Genomic DNA, 19,210 nt, shown 5'->3' on the forward strand with positions numbered 1-19,210 from the left:
GATATAGCACAGAACCAGCAGTTTGAAAAATGCCTGGACTAACAGGAGGGAGAGTAATTTACTCATCTCAGGGTATGACCTTGAGAGATAGGGATCACAGGGAGACCCCACCAGGAACAAAGGAACTGTCATATGCCATTTCCCTATCCCACCCCACAGTATAAACATAGGGCCACATGCAGGGACCAGCACAATACCAACACTTGCTACCTAACTTGCTTATGACAAGCCACCCCACACATGCTTTAGCAGAACTGTCCTCCCCAGTTACACCTGCAGGGCACTGCAGACCCTCTCCCCAAGTAGAGAGGCATAAACCCCACCAATGTCTCATCTCCCAAACAGGTGTTTTATGGAACCTCAGTTCCAGCATTTTGGTGGTGGCGTCAGATATCCTTTAGAAACAGACTAGTGCACACCTTGTTAAATCATGCCCAACCCCTGCTAGGAACCAAATGCTGCCCAAAACAGGAAAAGAGAGCCTCTGCAGACAATTGGACTGAAGGAAAAAGAAGCCAGGACTCAACAGCAGAACACACACAACACACATAAAAGACACTTCCTGAAGGGCCAGGCCCTGGGGAACAGGGGACCCTGCACTGTAGGGCATTATAGGACCTCTTCTTCATAAGACCATTACTGTCAACAAGAGACATATCTGACTTTTCTAACACAGAGAAATAGACACAAAGAGTTAGACAAAATGAAGAGTCAGAAAAATATATCCCAAATGAAAGAATAGGACCAAACCACAGGAAGAGACCTAAAAGAAATAGATATAAGTAATATGCCAGATAGAGAATTTTAAGTATTGATTACAAAGATACTCACTGGACTTGAGAAAAGAGTGGAGAACAGTGAGACCCTTAACAACCAGAGATGAAGAACACAATAAATAAAACAAAAACTCAATCAATAGTATACATACCAGGCTATGGGGGCATCTGGGTAGCTCAGTCAGTTAAGTGTTCAACTCTTGCTTTTGGCTCAGGTCATAAATTCCCAGTTTATGGGATCGAGCCCCACATCAGGATCCATGCTCACAGTGAGAAGCCTGCTTGGGATCCTCTCTCTCCTGCACTCTCTCTCTGACCCTTCCCTACTTGTACTCTCACTCTAAATAAATAAATAAAACAAACTTAAAAAAAAAAAAAAGAATACCAGGTTAGATGAAACAGAGGAAAGAATTAATGACCTAGAAGAAAGAGCAACCATAAGTAACCAAGCTGACCAAATGAGAGGAAAACAAATTATGTAAATTGAGAATAGTCTTAGGGAACTCAGTGACTCTGTCAAGTGTGATAATATTCATATTATAGAAATCCCAGAAGAAAAAAGGGAGGGGGCAGAAAATTTATTTGAAGAAATAATAGCTGAAAACTACCCTAATCTGGGGAAGGAAACAGACATCCCAACCCAGGAGGTACAGAGACACCCCACACACACACACCAAAAATCAACCCAAGGAACTCCACACCAATACACATAGTAATTTAAATGGCAAAGAGTAGTGATAATGAAAAAAATTTTAAAGCAGCAAGAGAAAAGATAACAGTTATATACAAGGGACACCCCCTACATCTATCAGCAGTTTTTCAGCAGAAACTTTGCAGCCAGAAGGGAGTGGCATGATATATTCAAAATGCTGAAAGGGTAAAATCTACAGCCACGAATATTCTATCCAGTAAGGCTATCATTCAGAAAAGAAGGTATGATAAAGAGTTTCTCAGACAAACAAAAATTAAAGGAGACCATGACAACAAAACCAGCCCTATAAGACATATTAAAGGGGACTCTTTGAGTGAAAAGGAAATGCCATAAGTGAGAGTATGAAAGGTAAAAAACACAAAAGCAGTTTAAGTCTTTATGTAAAAAATCAGTCAAGGGATTCATAAAATAAAAGCATATAAAATATGATACCATATTCCTAAAATGTGGGGGAATATTTTAGGAGAGGAGTAAAGAATGGGTTCAATCGGGGCGCCTGGGTGGCTCAGTCGGTTAAACGTCCAACTTCGGCTCAAGTCACGATCTTGTGGTATGTGAGTTCGAGCCCCGCATCGGGCTCTGGGCTGACAGCTCAGAGCCTGGAGCCTGTTTCAGATTCTGTGTCTCCCTCTCTCTCTGACCCTCCCCCGTTCATGCTCTGTCTCTCTCTGTCTCAAAAATAAATAAATGTTAAAAAAAAAAAATTTAAAAAAAAAAGAATGGGTTCAAATTTAAGCAATCGTGAACTAATATACACTGCTATATGCACAAGATGTTATATACAAACCAAATTGTAATAAATCAAAAACCAGTAATGTATATAAAGAATAAGGAAAAAGGAATCCAAGTATATTACCCAAGAAAGCCAACAAAACATGAAAGAGAGAAGAAAGGATCAGACAAAAACTACAAGACAACCACAAAACAAGTAACAAAATGGCAATAAGTAACATATCAATAATTACTTTGGGGGTCACCTGGGTGGCTCAGGTCATGATCTCACAGTTGGTGAGTTCAAGCCCTGCATCAGGCTCTGTGCTGACAGCTCAGAGCCTGGAGCCTGCTTCAAATTCTGTCTCCCTCTTTTTCTATCTCTACCCCTCCCCAACTCGAGCTCGCTCACTCTCTCTCTCAAAAATAAACATTGGGGCACCTGGGTGGCTTAGTCAGTTGAGTGTCCAACTTTAGCTCAGGTCATGATCTCACCTTCATGAGTTCAAGCCTCACATCGGGCTCAGTGCTGACAGCTCAGAGCCTGGAGCCTGCTTTGGATCCCGTGTCTCCCTCTCTCTCTAACCCTCTCCCACTCACACCCTGTGTCTCTCTCTCTCAAAAATAAACATTTTAAAAAAATTTTTAATAAACATTAAAAAAATAATAATTACTTTGAATGTAAATGGACTAAATGTTCCAATCAAAAGATATAGGGTAACAAAGTGGATAAAAAAACAAGACCCATCTACATGCTGCCTACAAGTGACTAATTTCAGACGTGCAGATTGATAGTGAGGGGATGGAGAAATATTTATCATTCAAATACATGTCAAAAGAAATCTGGGGTAGCACTACATATATCAGACAAAATGGATTTCAAAACAAACACTGTAATAAGAGATGAAGAGCACTATATAATAATAAAAGGGACAATCCAACAAGAGAATATAACAATTGTAAATATTTATGCACCCAGCATGGGAGCACACCAATACAAAAAAAAACTTAATAACAAACGTAAAGGAAATAATTGATAGTTATACAGTAATAGTATGGGACTGTAACACCCCACTTACATCAATGGACAGACCATCCAACAGAAAATCAACAAGGAAACCATGGCGTTGAATGACAGACCAGACCAGATAAACTTAACAGATATATTCAGAACATTCCATCCTAAAACAGCAGAACACGCATGGAACATTGTCCAGAATAGATCATATATTAGGTGACAAAACAAGCCTCAGCAAATTAAAAAGGATCAAAGTCATACTATGCACCTTTTCTGACCACAACACTATGAAACTAGAAATCAACCACAAGAAAAAATCTGGAAATACCACAAATACATCAAGGTTAAATAATATGCTACTAAACAATGAATGGGTCAACCAAGAAATCAAAGAAGGAATAAAAATTACATGGAAACCAATGAAAACGAAAACACAACAGTCCAAAATCTTTAAGATGCAACAAAAGCGGTTGTGAGGGAAGTTTATAACAATATAGGCCTACCTCAAGAAGCAAGAAAAATCTCAAACAATCTATCTTTATACATAAAGGAGCTAAAAAAATAAAAAAAGAAGGAAAAGAAAAACAAAATCCAAACCAGGAAGGAAATAAAGATTAGAGCAGAAATAAATGATATAAAAACTAAAAAAATAGAACAGATTAATGAAATCAGGAGCAAATTCTTTGAAAATAACAAAATTGATAAATCTCTAGCCAGACTCATTATAAAAAAAAGGACTCAGAGTCACAAATAAAAGAGAAATAAAAACCAATACCACCAAAACACAATTATAAGAGATTATAAAAAATTATATGTCAACAAATAAGACAACCTAAAAGAAATAGATAAATTCCTAGAAACAGAGAACCTACCAAAACTGAAGCAAGAAAGATTAGAAATTTTGAACAGAACAATTACCAGCAATGAAATTGAATCAGTAATCAAAAAACTTCCAACAAATGTAAGTCCAGGGCCAGATGGCTTCACAGGCAAATTCTACCAAACATTTAAAGAAGAGTTAATAGCTATTCTTCTCAAACTATTCCCAAAAACAGAACAGGAAAAAATACCTCCAAATTCATTCTGAGGCCAGTATCTCCTGATACCAAAACCAGATAAAACACTAAAAAAAAAAAAAAAAAAAAAAAAAAAAAGACTACAGGCCAATGTCTCTGATAAGCATAGAAGCAAAAATCCTCAAAATATACTAGCAAACTAAATCCAACAATACATTTTTAAAAAACTGGGGCGCCTGGGTGGCTCAGTCAGTTAAACATCGACTTCAGCTCTGGTCATGATCTTGAGGTTCACAAGTTTGAGCCTCGCATCAGGTTCACAGAGCCTGCTTGGGATCCTCTGTCTCCCTCTCTCTCTGCCCCCCTCCTCAAAAATATACATTTAAACACATTAAAAAATAAAGTACATTTTAAAAATAAATAAAATTTTAAAAATCACTCACCACGTTCAAGTGAGATTTATTCCCAGCATGCAAAGTGGTTCAATATTCATAAAAAAATCAGGGCACCTGGGTGGCTCAGTGGGTTAATCATCTGACTTTGACTGAGGTCATGATCTCACAGTTCATGAGTTCAAACCCTGGATGGGGCTTTGGGATGCTGACAGCTTAGAGCCTGGAGCCTACTTTGGATTCTGTGTGCTCCCTCTCTCTCTGCCCCTCCCCTGCTCATCCTCTGTCTGCCTCTCTCAAAAAGTAAATAAATAAATAAATAAATAAATAAATAAATAAATTTTTACTATTCACAAATCAATGTGATATATCACATCAATGAGGATTAAAACCATATGATCATTTCAATAGATGCAGAAAAAGCATTCCATAAAGCATAACATCCATTAGGGTTTGTTTGGGTTTTTTTTAGGTTAACTTATTTGTTTTGAAAGAGAGGGAGCGAGCAGGGAAGGGGCAGAGAGAGATAGAGAATCCCAAGCAGGCTCCAAACTGTCAGCACAGAGCCCAACACAGGATTTGATCTCACAAACCATGAAATCATGACCTGAGCTGAAATCAAGAGTCAGATGTTTAAACAACTGAACCACCCAGGCTCCCCAACATCCATTCATGATTAAAAGTCTCAACAAACTAGGTCTAGAGGGAACATGCCTCAACATGATAAAGGCCATATATGAAAACCCCACAGCTAACATCATAGTCTATGGGGTAAAACTGAGAGCTTTTTCCATAGAGTCAGAAACAAGACAAGGATGTCCAATCTCACCACTTTTATTCAAAGTGTAAGTCCTAGCCACAGTGATTAGATAACAAAAAGAAATGCAAGGCATTCAAATTGGTAAGGAAGAACCAAAACCTCCACTATTTGCAGATGACATGATACTGTATAGAGAAAACCCTAAAGACTCCATAAAAAACTACTAGAGCTGATACATGAATATAGTAAAGTTCCAAGACACAACACCAATTTGCAGAAGTCCATAGCATTTCTATATACTAATAATGAAGCAACAGAAAGAGAAATTAACAATCCCATTTACAATTGCACCAAAAATAATACCTAGGAACAAACTGAATGAAAGAAGTGAAAGACCTGTACTCTGAAAACTATAAAACATTGGTGAGTGAAACTGAAAATGAGACAAAGAAATGGAAAGACATTCCATGCTCATGGGCTGGAAGAACAAATACTGTCAAAATGTCCATACCACCAAAAGCAATCTACAGATTGAATGCAATCTCTACCAAATACCAAGAGCGTTGTTCACAAAACCAGAACAAATAACCCTAAAATGTATAAGGAACCACAAAAGACCCCAAATAGCCACAGCAATCCTGAAAAAGAGAAGCTGGAGGTATTACAATTCCAGACTTAAAGTTATATTACAGATCTATAGTAATCAAGACAGTATGGTACTGGCATAAAAACAGACACATAGATCAATGGAACAGAATAGAAAACTCAGAAATAAACCCATGATGATACAGTCCATCAAACTTCAACAAAGGAGGCAAGACTATCTAATGGGAAAAAGACAATCTCTTCAACAAATGGTGCTGGGAAAACTGGACAGCATCATGCAAAATAATGAAACTAGATCATTTTATTTAACCATACACAAAAATAAAATGAATTAAAAGTCTAAATGTGAGACCTGAAATCATAAAAATCCTTGAAAACAGTACAAGCAGTAATTTTTCTGACACCATAGCAACATTTTTCTAGAGGTCTCCTGAGACAAGGGAAATAAAGCAAAAATAAACTATTAGGAATATATCAAAATAAAAAGTTTCTGCACAGCAAAGCAAACAATCAACAATCCTTAAAGTCAACATATTGACAGGGAGAAAATATTTGCAAATGACATATCTGATAAAGGGTTAATACCCAAAATATATAAAGAACTTATACAATAGCCAAAAACCAAATAATCTAATTAAAAATGGGAAGACATGAACAGACAATTCTCCAAAGAAGACATACAGATAGATGGCCAACAGACACATGGAAATATGGTCAACATCATTTATCAGGGAAATGCATATTGAACTACAATGAGATATCACCTCACACCTATCAGAATGGCTAAAATCAACAACACAAGTAAGAAGTGTCAGTGAGGATATGGGGGAAAAGAAAGACTCTTGCATTGTTGGTGGGAATGCAACCTGCTGCAGCCACTTTGGAAGACAATATAGTTGTTCCTCAGAGAGTTAAAAATAGAGCTACTCTATAATACAATAATCACACTATGGGATATTTACCCTCAAAAAACAAATACACTAATTCAAAAGGATACATGTACCCCTATGTTTATTGAAGCATTATTTATAATAGCCAAATTATGGAAGCAGTCCACATGTCCATTAATTGATAAATGGATAAAGTGTGTACATATTTACAATGGAATATTATTCAGCCTTAAAAAAGAATGAAATCTTGCCATTTGTAACAACAGGGATGGAGCTACAGAATATAAGTGAAATAACTCAGAGAATCACAAATACCATATGATTTCACTCACATGTGGAATTTAAGAAAAAAACAAGGGGGGTGGGAAGAGAGACAAACCAAGAAGAAGACTCTTCCTCTATAGAAAACAAACTGATGGTTACCAGAGGGGTGGTTGGTAGAGGGAGTGTGGAGGGGATTGGTGACACAGGGGATTGGGTTTCAAGAGTCCACTTATGAAGAGCACTGAGTAATGTATAGAATTGTTGAATCACTATATTGTACACCTGAAATGAATATAGCCATGTATCTTGACTATACTGGTATTAAAATTTAAGAAACTTATTTTAAAGAATGTCAAAAGTTTTTTTTTTTAAAGGAGAGAATCTTAAAAGCAGCAAGAGAAAAACACTTTGTCATATACAAGGGAATCCCAATAAGACTATCAGCAGATTTTTTAGCAGAAACTTTATAGACCAAACAGAGCAACACAATATATTCAAAGAGCTGAAAGAAAAAAACTGACAACCAAGAATACTCAACCCAGTAATGCTGTCATTCAGAATTAAAGGAGATACAGTTTTCCAGAAATAAAAACTAAAGGAATTCATCACCACTAGACTGGCCTTTTAAGAAATGTTAAAGGGAATTCTTTAAGCTGAAACAAAAGGGTCCTAATTAGTAACAGGAAAACATATGAAAGTATAATACCCACTCGTAAAGGTAAATATATAGTAAAATTCAGAATAATGCTATAAAGGTTGCATAGATCATCACATATAAGATGGTATGAAGGTTAAAAGACAAAAATAGTAAAAATGTATCTACAATAATTAAGGGATACACAAGATAAAAAGATGTAAAATGTGACCTCAAAAACATAAAACATAGGGTAGGGGGATGTAGACCTTTAGGATACACCTAAATTTAAGTGGGTATCAATTTAAAAGACACTTATAGAGGCACCTGGGTGGCTCACTCAGTTAAGCATCTGACTTTAGCTCAGATCATGATCTCACGATTCAGGAGTTCAAGCCCCACATCGGACTCTGCTGTCACCATAGAGCCTGCTTTGATCCTCTGCCCACCCCCCACCCCCTTCCCTACTGGTTCTATCTCAAAATAAATAAACTTTAAAAAAAAAAGAGAGAGATTGGGACGCCTGAGTGGCTCAGTTGGTTAAGCATCCGACCGCAACTCAGGTCATGATCTCGCAGTTCGTGCATTCCAACCCTGCGTTGGTCTCTGTGCTGACAGCTCAGAGCCTGGAGCCTGCTTTGGATTCTGTGTCTCCCTCTCTCTGTCTGCCACTCCCCCACTCGTGCTCTGTCCCTCTCTCTCAAAAATAAACAAACATTTTTAAAAAAAAATTTTTAAGGCTTGTTTTTAGCTCTTCCTGATATGAATTGGTCCACTTTTTTTTTTATTTAACATTTTCATCAAGCTTTCATGACTTCTGATTCTTTTCTCCTCTATTTGCAGGAGTCACCCACTCTAACTGGTTAGTGATAAACCTCTTCCTTAAAAAGAGAGATGGGGTGCCTGGGTGGCTCAGTTGGATGAACATCCAACTCTTGACTTTGGCTCATGTCATGATCATGGGATGAAGCCCGCATCTGGTTCTGGGCTGAGCATGGACCCTGCTTAAGATTTTCTCTCTTTCTCTCTCTGTCCCTCTCCCCTGCTTGTCTATTGTTATAGTCTGATGAACACTTGCCATTTATGTTTTACATTTCTCAGAAACTGTATTCTCTTCGTGGCCTGTTACATACACTCCATACTGGATGCTTTATCTTCGGACCTAGGCTACAAAATAACATTACACACTAAACTCACAGATACTTAGGAAACCTACAGCCAGTTTCAAGAGCTTTCTGTAAGTAGGCAGTGAGAGATTATAATTAAGCAGCTATATGGAGCTTTTAGAAAGGAAAATCCAACAAGAAAGTGTAGCTGTAGTGAACCATGATTATTCATAAAATTGTATGAATCATTGAAATTCACAAGTTTTCCTAATAAAAACTGCTTTCATCTTTGTCCATTTGGGCTGCTTTAACAAAATGCCACAGACTAGATGGCTTATTAATAACAGAAATCTTTTTCTCACAGTTCTGAAGGCCAGAAGTCCAAGATCAGGGCACTAAGGCCTTCTTCTGAGTTGCAGACTTCTCATTGCAGCCTCACTTGCTGGAAGAGGCTGGGAGCTCACTCAGGGGTCTTTTATAAGAGCAATAATCCCATTTACCAGGGCTCCACCCTCATGACCTAATCACCTCTCAAAGGACCAACTCAAAACACCATGGCTGGGGGGTTAGGTTTCAACATATGAATTTTGAAGGGACATATTCAGACTATCACACATGCCCTCTGCCTAAAATCCCACTGAATTTGCAACTCTAATCATTGAAAACTTGGAAAGATGGCAGGACTATAAATTTGTAATTACCAAAAGGATCATTATCTATAAATCAAATGTATCAATATGAAGGATTATGGTGACTCACAGTAGAACAGTCACATATCTAAATATGTGAGTCCTAATGGTTACTCACGAGGACTTTTTATTCAGTTGAAAAATAAAAGCAGGTATCAGATTGAAACCATATTCAAGAAAAGCATTTTTGCAAAAAAAGCAGTCTTTCTTTCCATGAAATACAAAAATCAGTTTGAAAGATGTGCTAAAAAAAAACAAAAAGAATAAGGACTGGTAGGAGACACCTGTGCCCAGCATAAAACAGTGGCTCATCAAGTGTGCATCCTTCTCCGTCATCAGCATTAGCATTACCTGAGAACTTGTTAGAAATGAAGATGTTTTGCCTCCTCCCACGCCCCTGCCCTAAACCTACCAATCAGACCTCAGGGTTAAGGCCCCGCGATTCATGGTTTAACAACCCTACCAGGTGATTCTGATACATAGTAAAGTTTGAGAACTGCAGGTGTAAAACACAGCAGGAAGATATTTTAAAGGCAACTCTTCATCATACCTAATTTAAATTCCTCTAATTTTAGATAGCCTTGGGATTTGGCCATCCTCGGCTTGTCTATGATTTCTCAAAAAGAAAGCTATAAGATCTGGCATTAAAAAGGGCATTTGTGACACCCTGTTATCAAAATAATTCCTGATCTAAGCATATGATGCTTGCTGTTTTCTATCTGTCATCTGGACCTAACTCTGCGACACAAAACACTCAGTTCTTCTTACCCCTCCCTTTATCCTCTACTGCTCCTTAATCCCTTTCAGGATTCTCTGTGGTCCACAGGCTTTGACAATGAATTTCAGGTTCTAATTGTTTCTCAGAATTTGTGAAAATATGATTGATAAACAGTGAACTTTACAAAGCTAAGTAGCTTTAGAAAAAAATAAATAAGGGGCCTTATCTATAGCCTGGATATTCAGTTCTGCAATATAAAGAGTTACATTTTTGGGGGCGCCTGGGTGGCTCAGTCGGTTGGACGTCGGACTTCGGCTCAGGTCATGATCTGGCGGTCTGTGAGTTCGAGCCCGGTGTCGGGCTCTGTGCTGACAGCTCAGAGCCTGGAGCCTGTTTCAGATTCTGTGTCTCCCTCTCTCTCTGACCTTCCCCCGTTCATGCTCTGTCTCTCTCTGTCTCAAAAATGAATAAATGTTAAAAAAAAAAAATTTTTTTTAAAAAGAGTTACATTTTTTAATTCTAGGCTTGTTTACAGTTCATTAGCATATTCCATTTGCAAGTATTTTTTTCCTTTTGAATGTGTTTCCTGGAGTTAGAATAGATGCCATTAAGATAAAACAATTGCCATTATTTACCAAAACGGCGTATGATTCAGTTATAAAAATAAGAGTATAGGCAGTTGATCATTTAAGAACTCTTTAAAAATGTACCAAACCTTGAATTTGGATTCTCTCTAATATCACTAAATATTGAGGAAAGCAGTACATTGTTAAAAACATATTGGAAAATCTGTCTTTTCCCCTTATCTTAAACCTGCAAGCTCTTTTACTACAGTAAGTAAAGCAAATAAACAATGATCATCACACAGTGAACTGTTGCTTAATTTTGCAACAGTGGAAATCTCTCTAGCACAGTAGTTCTCATCCTTGGTTGCATATTAGAATCACCCAGGGAGCTTTTTTAAGTACCAGTGAATGCCCAGGTTGTATCCCAGAACAATTAAGCAAAAATCTCTGGGGCTGGAAAGCAGATATCAGTATTTAGAGCTTCTCCAGGCAATTCTAGGGCACTTAAGGTTGAGAACCACTGTTTAAGTTGATCAAGGCCCTTTTATGGAAAGGATTCTATTTGGTGTGGTTAAAGTAGACATAGAATCTAAGGACATGAGTGTAGCACCTATTGATTATCACTGGTTGCTAAATCCTTAGCTCATGACCATTTCACATCACTCCATTTATTCAAAAATCTTTAGTGGCTATACAAAAACTCACTCAAAATGGATCAAAGACCTAAACATAAGAACTGAGTATAAAACTCTTAAAAGAAAGCATATGGGAAAACTTCACGACGGTGGATTTGGCAATGATATCTCGGATATGACATCAAAAGCATGGGCAATAAAGTTGAAAATAAATTGGACTACATCAAAATTTAAAACTTCCGTACATCAAAGAACACAATCTATGGTATGGGAAGAAATATTTGCAAATCGTATATCTGATAAGGGGTTAATATCCAGAATAGAAAAAAAAACTCCTACAACTCAACATCAGAGAAACAAACTAATTTAAAAATGAGCAGAGGTCTTGATTAGACATTTCTCCAATAATATACAAGTGGCCAACAAGCACATGAAAAGATGTTCAACATCACTCATCATTAGGGAAATGCAAATCAAAACCACAATGAGATACCACCTCACACTCATTAGGATGGCTATTATTTAAAGAAAATTTTAATGTTTATTTTTGAGAGACAGAGTGTGAGCAGGGGAGGGACAGAGAGAGAGGGAGACACAGAATCTGAAGCAGGCTCCAGGCTTCCAACTGTCATTCCAGAGCCCGACATGGGACTCAAATCCATAAACCACAAGATTATGACCTGAGCTGAAGTCAGATGCTTAACTGCCTGAGCCACCCAGGTGCTCCAGGATGACTATCATTAAAAAGAAAGAAAGAAAGAAAGAAAGAAAGAAAGAAAGAAAGAAAGAAAGAAAGAAAGAAGAGGAAGAGTGTCCATAAGGATGTGGAAAAACTGAAATCCTTGTGCATTGTTGGTGGGAATGTAAAATGCTGCGGCTGCTATGGAAAGCAGTGTGGTGTTTCCTCAAAAACTTAAAAATAGAATTGCCATATGATCCCACAATTCCACTTGTGGGTATATATCCCCAAGAGAATGGCAAGCAGGACCTGGAAAAGATGCTTGCACACCCATGTTCATAGGAACATTATTCACAACAGTCAAGAGGAGGAAGCAACCAAAACGTCCATTGACTAATGAATGGATAAATTATGGAAAAGGTGCTCATTTATGTTCTGAGCACAAGGCAAACTCAAAAGAGTATAACTTAATATTGGTTCTGTTGTTATTAGCACCTAATATTTATTGAATGCTCACCATGCGCTCAGTACAATGCTACCCACTTGTGGCAGCCCAGATGCTCCTCTCAGACCTCCAACCGCATCAATCTACTGGCCTCGGCTGCTAGGCTCTGAAACTATTTGGGCCAAGCTTCTGAAACTATTGGCTGCTCCCAGCCAATGCCTCAGCATTGGTAGAGGTACAAAGGCAAGCCCAGTCCTGGAGATACTCAACGCCTCTGAAAGGCAACTCAGTGGTCTGAGGGCTCCCTAACGGCTTTGCCAAAGCTTATGTAGCTTGCATGGCAGTCTGGGACGTTTCCACCCAACTTGCTTCTCTCTCTACTCCACTGATGGTCACACTGGCATTGTGGTCTGATGGCTCTCCCTGCCCTTTCCAGCTCCTTCTCCATCTTCTCTCACAGGGGAAAATCTAAAAGGAATCCTTGCATCTTTACCCCTGCTTCTTGCAGGACCTGTCTTCACACAGTAAATGCATTATTTCAGTCAATGCTTATAACACAAATTGTACCAATCATCTCTACTTTATAAATAGGGAAACTGAGGTTTAGAGAAGTCATTATCTCATCAATGGAATGATTAGATTTTGAACTGTAGTTTTTCTGACCCTAAAACAAGCACTTTCAATCAGTACATGAGTAACACAAATATTTTTATTTTATTTCATTTGGAAAAATGTCCTAAATATGGGGAAATACAGAGAATACTGTAATAAATTTCCACATGTCTATTACTTACAATTAACAAGAATGATTGGGTTGCCAAATGAGCTCCTGAATTTTTAAAATATTTGAATAATAAAATGCTACACTCGAACATTACAGATAGGAAAGGCCATGGGCCTGGGGCTGGGTATTCTATCTCCCTATCAGCAACTATTTTTATGATTTTGCTGTGTGTCCTTCCAATTCATATATTTTTTTATTATTTCATTTTCTTTTTTAAAGTTTATTTATTTATTTATTTATTTTAAGAGGGGGGAGGAGCAGAGAGGGAGGCAGACAGAGAATCCCAAAAAGGCTCTGCGCTATCAGCGTGAAGTCCTAACATGGGGCTCAACCCCATGAACCATGAGATCATGACCTGAGCCAAAGTCAAGACTCAGTGACTTAACTGACTTAGCCACTCAGGCACCCCTTTTCTGATAATTTTAATACATACATTTGTATCTATAGAAATAACATTGCTTTGTGTGTTTCTAAATTTTACATTAATGGATATTGTCTGTATGTCTTTTTTTGCAGCCTGCCATTTTCAAGATAAACTATATTTTTAAGATTGCTTCATGTTACTAATTCATTCTTCTAAACCAGTGCTTCTCAGCAGAAGGCAATTTTACCTCCCCAAGAGACATTTGGCAATATCCAGAGACATTGTTGGTTGTCACAATGAGAAAGGAGAAGGAAGGGCTACTAGCATCAAGTAGGGAGAGGCCAGGGATGCTGCTAAATACCCTACAATGCACAAGACAGCTCCCCACAAGAAAGAATTTTCTGAGGTGCATGGGTGGCTCAGTCAGGTAAGTGTCCGAGTCTTGATCTCGGCTCAGATCACAATCTCTTGGTTTGTGGTTTGGAGCCCCACGTCAGGGCTCCATGCAGACAGCATAGAGCCTGCTTGGGATTCTCGGTCTCCCTCTTTGTGCCCCTCACCCTGCTCCTGCCTTCTCTCTCCCTCTCAAAAATAAATAAACTTAAAAAGAAAGAAAGAAAGAAAGAATTTTCTGGTCTAAAATATCAATAGTGCCAAGGTTTAAAAACCCCCACCTAAACTAGTGATCCTCAAAATGTGATCCCTGACTAGTGGCCTGAGCATCAAATGGAAATTTGTCAGAATGCAAATACCAGGGCTTTGCATCTCACCCAATCAGAAATTCAGGGGGTGGAGCCCAGCAATCTATTGTTTAACAAACCCTGTTGTTTAACAAACAATCTATTATTTAACAAATCTAGTGATTCAGATGCTCACTAAAGTGAGAACTGCTGATCTAAACTGTTGGCTAGTATTCAATTGTATGGAAACACTCCAATTTATCCTGGGAACCATTTCACATTTCTTATGAAAAACAGTGTCCTCTCTACTATGATGCTTTGTCTTCCTATTGCTTTATCATAAAATATATGCTGTAACAAACTCAAATGAATATTTTAGCAGGAATGAACATCTATTGAATGCTTACTATATGCTTGGCATTCTAAATGTTTTTCATCTGTTACTTACTCATAACAATCCCACCAAGTAAGTGCCAGTATTATCTAACTTCGCAGCTGAGAATCTAAGTTAACTTCTTAAGGGGTGTCTAGGTGGCTCAATCAGTTAAGTGTCCAACTTTGGCTCAGGTCATGATCTCACAGCTTATGGGTTCGAACCCCACATTGGGCTCTGTATTGGTGGTACAGGGCCTGCTTGGGATTCTCTCTCTCTCCCTCTCTCCCTCTTCCCCCGCTTGCATTCTCTCTCTCTCAAAATAAATAAATAAACTTAAAAAAAAAAAGTCCCTTAAGTAAGAAATTTGCTTCAGGGTCACACAACTTAGTGTCTGGCTGAGTCAGGATTTGAACTCAGGCTGTCTGAAACTGAGACATTGCACATACTCTCAGAAACAGACCATACCATCCTAGCTTAATGTTCAGAACCTAGCATAATGAATGGTGCATTCAAGCATCTAACGAAAAAACGATACAGGAACAAGAGAAAAGGGTGCAGTGAAGGTGGAGTCTAATCTGCATTTGGCTTGCTTCCACCAGGCACAGAAGCCCAATTTTATCTAAAATACTTCAAAGCACCTGCTCCAACCATATACACAGGCATTTATATTTATATCACTAGAGCAAGAGCCTTCATATGAAATTTGGAGCAAGAATCTGGCTTCTCAACACTTTTTTTAAGATTAAAAACAGGATTTGGAATCAGGCTGAGTTCTGCTCTAAGCACATGAAAAATAGATACTAAAACTTTCATGTTATTTTTAGCCCCACCTCCCCTCAAAAAACTCTCAATGGTGGCCTCCCAACATTCACTGTAGTTTTAATTTTCCTTGAGTGTCATACTCTATTTTGATGTGGTATGAAAAGTTTAGTGACTTTCATCCTAAAATATTTAGGATGACACTAGGCATGCATCATATTGGGCCTGAGAGCACTGGTGTTTAAAGGGGGAGCTATTGGTATTTTGGTGGGACAATTCATTACATAGACCAGCACATTGCAGAAAGTTTAATATCGCTGTTCCCCATCACAAATTGCCATAAGTGTTCCTGGTTATGTGACCATCAAAAATGCTCCTGCACATTCCCCTAGTGCCCTGATACTCAAAATGTAGCTTTTGGACCAGCAGCATCAAAGTTACTTGAGAGATTATTGTAAATGCAAAAGGTAGGGCCTACCCCAAACCTAAACAGTCAGAAACTGCATTTTAACAAAATCCCAGGTAATCTGTAAACACATTGAAGTTTGAGAAGCAGAGTGGGACTACCTGTTGAACACTGTTTCCCTAGAAAACTTCCTGGATTAGGAGGCACTTCCAAAACTGTTCAGACTAGAGATGCTACTCACTTAGTAAAGCAGTTATACTTTTGATTGAAAATCAGAGACTCAGAGCATTTCTGAAAAACGAAGCTGACCTCCAGTAGGATACAGTCAAATCGTATATGGGCACAAGTCCAAAAAAAATTGTTTGCACCCCTCAAAGCATTCTTGCCTATCATCAGTTACTTAGATCTATAGGTCAATATCCTGCTTTTTTGTTTAAACAGGTTTGTGTTGGATTTCAGTTACATGTAATGAAAAAGCCCTAGGAAGGGAGAGGCCACACTGTGAAGAGTTGTTAGAGGCCAGACTGAAGGACATGAGCAGATACTCCCAACGTGGGGTCTGCGAATGGTGACTGAAGTGCCAAGAGTGTGACCCTTTCAAGCCTTTAGGGTAAACAGGGAGCATAAGATGACCAGAGACCCCAACTGGTCAACTCTGGCCTTGAACAACTTTACTTATTTTTTTTTTTTTTTAACGTTTATTTATTTTTGAGACAGAGAGAGACAGAGCATGAACGGGGGAGGGGCAGAGAGAGAGGGAGACACAGAATCGGAAGCAGGCTCCAGGCTCTGAGCCATCAGCCCAGAGCCCGACACGGGGCTCGAACTCACGGACAGCGAGATCGTGACCTGAGCTGAAGCCAGACGCTTAACCGACTGAGCCACCCAGGCGCCCCGAACAACTTTACTTATTTACCCTAGTGTGCTAGTGATCATTTCTGTGTGTGCCTTGTTTAAAAAAAAAAAAAATACTGGGAATTATTATTGTCAGCAATAGGTTACTTGGTTTGTTTGTTTTATTTTAAATTGTGGTAAATACACATAACATTGGATTTGCCATCCTAACCGTTCTTAAGTGTACAGATCAGTAGCGTTAAGCACATTCACAGTGTCGTGCAACTCATCTCCACAACTCTATTCATCTTGAAAAATTCAACTCTATATTAGTTCAACAACATTCCCCCATTCCCCTCTCCCTAGCCCCTGGCAACCACCATTCTACTTTCTGTCTCTATGAATTTGACGACTGTAGGCACCTCATGTAAGTGGAATCATACAAGAGTTGTCTTTTGGTGACTGGCTTATTTCACTTAGCATACTGTCTTCAAGATTCATCCTTATTGCAGCATGTGTGGGAGCTATTACAAACGATTTTTTTAAAGGAAAGGATTAAAGCTTCCCTCCTCAGAAATATTTCACACTAAGCAGCATCCTTGTGGTTACAGCAGAATTTATCTGTTTGGAAGCCAGAGAAGATTAGGATGAACTCTGTGCCTGATATGATGCATTCCCAAGGGGGAAATTTACCTTGCTTGTTTTCATTGAACCCAGCAGTCTCCAAATTGATACAATAGTAAATAATCATTTTTTTAATAGAAACTTCAGTCTTGTACTTCTATTCAACTCAAGTAGAAATTTCCTGATAGTTTCGGTGAAAGAACCTGCAAAAACTGCTTAACCAGAAAGCTCTCAGGTGTCCAACTTACCCTGCTCACTGGTTTCTGTATTTGATAGGACACGGTAACCATATGAATCAAAACTGGGTGACTCAAAATACAGAAGAGGGTTTGATTCAGAATCTAGGTTCCTTTATTTCGTTGATTTTGTTTATGACAACTTGCAACCTTACCTTTCAAAATATGAATTGCATTAACTTTTGACCTATCAAAGAGCTAGTTTTATTTCCCCTTTCATGATTAAGAGGATAGAATTTTTCTTGAGTAAAGATTCACAGTTAATTCATGATTCTTTAGAGCTTTATGGTTACCTGTGAATACTAATGAGGTGGTCTTGAAAGAGTTGGTTGTTGATTTTTTTTGGTCGATTGGTTGGTTGGTTATTACTCTGTTGTACAGTGGAGGGATAAGGGAATGCACTTCTCTGCAAAGGGAAATTCTTCCCATTGGCTTAATGTCTATCTTCAAGCTCTTGTATGTTTATTCTTCTTTCCAGCCATACAATACCTTAAAAACACCTACCGTGGATGAAAAAGATTTTAAGAGAGGGTTTGCTAAACTGTTCCTAAAGTATTACCAGTTATGGGGGGTGGGAGGGCCTGAATAGAATTCAATGCTCCAAGAGCACTTACTGTGATTCCTGCCATCATTTTTGGAAACTTATAATTATTTTATCATTTAGAAAATAATTAAACTTGATAGATTTCAGTGTGCATTAGTGCATTAGAGCATATTCAATTCAAACCATAATAAGAGAAACAGCTTTACATTTGCAGCTCTGAATGGATATTTTCACTTTTGTCCCTAATGTTCATTAATTACTATAATTTTTCGGTAACTTTCCTTTCATTTAAACATTTCCTAAAGTTCTGGAGCTTGTAAAGGCAAGATCTTAAGAAAAAGCCTTTCCCAATATAAATTTTTAAAATAGTCCTATCCAAACTCTTTATATGTAATGACTCATCAGTAAGCTAGAAATTTTAACTTATTAAATATAATTGGTAAAGTTACCAAATTAAGCATTTCATGATACTGTTTTCCCAAGTTTCATTATTCAGTTGCTTCTAAATCTTTTGTGAGAGCAGGGGTACAGCGCAAGCCCAAAATACATATAAAGCTTTTTATAGTGCAGAAAACATAGTAATAATACTTAACTGTATAAAGCTTTACATTGTATAGTGTTTTCACAGAGCAAGTAATGAGGACTTATCAAGAATTCTCACAATGATTTCAAAACATTTCTTCCTGGGGGCGCCTGGGTGGCTTGGTCGGTTAAGCGTCCGACTTCGGCTCAGGTCATGATCTCGCTGTCCGTGAGTTCGAGCCCCGCGTCGGGCTCTGTGCTGACAGCTCAGAGCCTGGAGCCTGCTTCCGATTCTGTGTCTCCCTCTCTCTCTGACCCTCCCCCATTCACTCTCTGTCTCCAAAATAAATAAACGTTAAAAAAAAAAAAAAAATTAAAAAAAAAAACATTTCTTCCTGAGTTCATTGATGTTCAAAGATATGTAGCATGTGCCAAATGTGTAGTAAGAATTTTCGGGCCTCCAT

At 38.3% G+C, this 19,210-nt stretch overlaps 1 protein-coding gene across 1 annotated transcript in view; it reads right to left on the reverse strand.

Moving 5' to 3' along the window:
- Positions 1-18,898, reverse strand: part of FHIP1A (FHF complex subunit HOOK interacting protein 1A) — a 284,848-nt gene extending 265,950 nt beyond the window's left edge. Inside the window, exons 1-2 of the mRNA XM_042935309.1 lie at positions 18,818-18,898; positions 17,974-18,180 (exon numbers count right to left, since the gene is read on the reverse strand). The gene's annotated coding sequence lies outside the window, so the exon portion shown is untranslated. The remainder of the gene's footprint in view (positions 1-17,973; positions 18,181-18,817) is intronic.
- Positions 18,899-19,210: the final 312 nt, after the last annotated feature.

The sequence above is a fragment of the Panthera leo genome, chromosome B1 (assembly GCF_018350215.1).
Source record: "Panthera leo isolate Ple1 chromosome B1, P.leo_Ple1_pat1.1, whole genome shotgun sequence".
NCBI classification, from domain to species: Eukaryota; Metazoa; Chordata; class Mammalia; order Carnivora; family Felidae; genus Panthera; species Panthera leo.